At 43.5% G+C, this 1,385-nt stretch overlaps 1 protein-coding gene across 1 annotated transcript in view; it reads right to left on the bottom strand.

Annotated features, from left to right (window-relative positions):
• LOC106868978 (phosphoenolpyruvate phosphomutase) overlaps positions 1 to 1,385 on the bottom strand; it is a 76,609-nt gene that overhangs the window by 57,818 nt on the left and 17,406 nt on the right. The gene's annotated exons all lie outside the window — the stretch shown is intronic.

Raw genomic sequence — 1,385 nt, 5'->3', positions numbered from 1 at the left:
GGGGGGGGGGGGTGCTCTAAAAGTGTAGCTGCTAGAATAAGAATAGCCTGGGCAAAGTTCACAGTGACAAAGGGCCTCTCGCTCAGAGTAAAAGGCATGTGTACGAACAGTCATGCTACATGGCAGTGAAACATGGGCCGTGACTGCTGAGGACATGCGTAAGCTTGCAAGGAATGAAGCCAGTATGCTCCAATGGATGTGTAATGTCAGTGTGCATACACGATAGAGTGTAAGCGTCCTGAGAGAAAAGTTGGATTTAAGAAGCATCAGTTGTGGTGTGCAAGAGAGACAATTGCGCTGGTATGGACATGTGGCAAGAATGGATGAGGATAGCTGTGTGAAAAATTGCCACACCCTAGCAGTTGAGGGAACCCGTGGAAGATGTAGACCCAGGAAGACCTGGGATGAGGTGGTGAAGCACGACCTTCTAACATTAGGCCTCACCGAAACAATGACTAATGACCGAGACCTTTGGAAATATGCTGTACTTGAGAAGACCCAGCAAGCCAAGTGAGACCATAACCCGTGGCCTTTACCAGGGGTGTAACCAGCCCACTTAGGCATACCTTTCTTTCTGTGCACTGGCCCTGTAACAAGCCACTTCTTAACCAACATTTTTATCGTTCCCTTTGCTGGTAAGTCCTTACCCACAAACTTGACTTCAAAAATTTTACACACTTGCTTAACAGAATGAATTCTCAAATATGTTTCCACTATCTTCAATCTTTCTACTATTGAGTACATCATCTTGCAGAAAAGGCGAGAGATGTTCACTCAATGCAATCTTACAATCAACAAATGTGGCAAGGGTGTGGTGAGGACAAAGCAAACAGTCAACCCGTGTGCCATCTTTGTTCAAGCATTTTTTGTGTCGGTCCTCTGACATGTGACCTTTCATGGATGACAAGGTAAGTTTTTGAAAGTGTAATGCAACTGCAGACTACACAGATGGTGAGATTATCTCTGGGCCCTTTCAGTGTGAGGTGATCCTAATGAACATTTCTGTTATTCAAGGATCTAAATGCCTACCAACCTGCTTGCCTGTCTATATACATTATTTCGCTCCACAGAATCACACTTAATAATTCTACTTTCAATAGTGGACACTACAATCTGTCCAGTGTTTCATCACAAAACCTGACCAACAACACTCATGTCACAGTACTAGTGGTGATGGTGAAGGTGATAGTAGTAGTAGTAGTAGAAATAAATAAATGTGTGTGTGTTGAATGTTACTGATTCTTGTCCAACCATGCCAAGAACAACGACTCACCAACTTATTCACATGAAGAATTGCAGGAATTGGTTCAAGAACTTTAAAGATACATATGACTGCTTCTCTGGCACACTCACTCAAAAGAGAGAGAGAGAGAGAGAGAGAGAGA

Source organism: Octopus bimaculoides, chromosome 16, assembly GCF_001194135.2.
Source record: "Octopus bimaculoides isolate UCB-OBI-ISO-001 chromosome 16, ASM119413v2, whole genome shotgun sequence".
In the NCBI taxonomy this organism is placed as follows: domain Eukaryota; kingdom Metazoa; phylum Mollusca; class Cephalopoda; order Octopoda; family Octopodidae; genus Octopus; species Octopus bimaculoides.
This window is presented reverse-complemented; position numbering and strand designations above follow the sequence as displayed.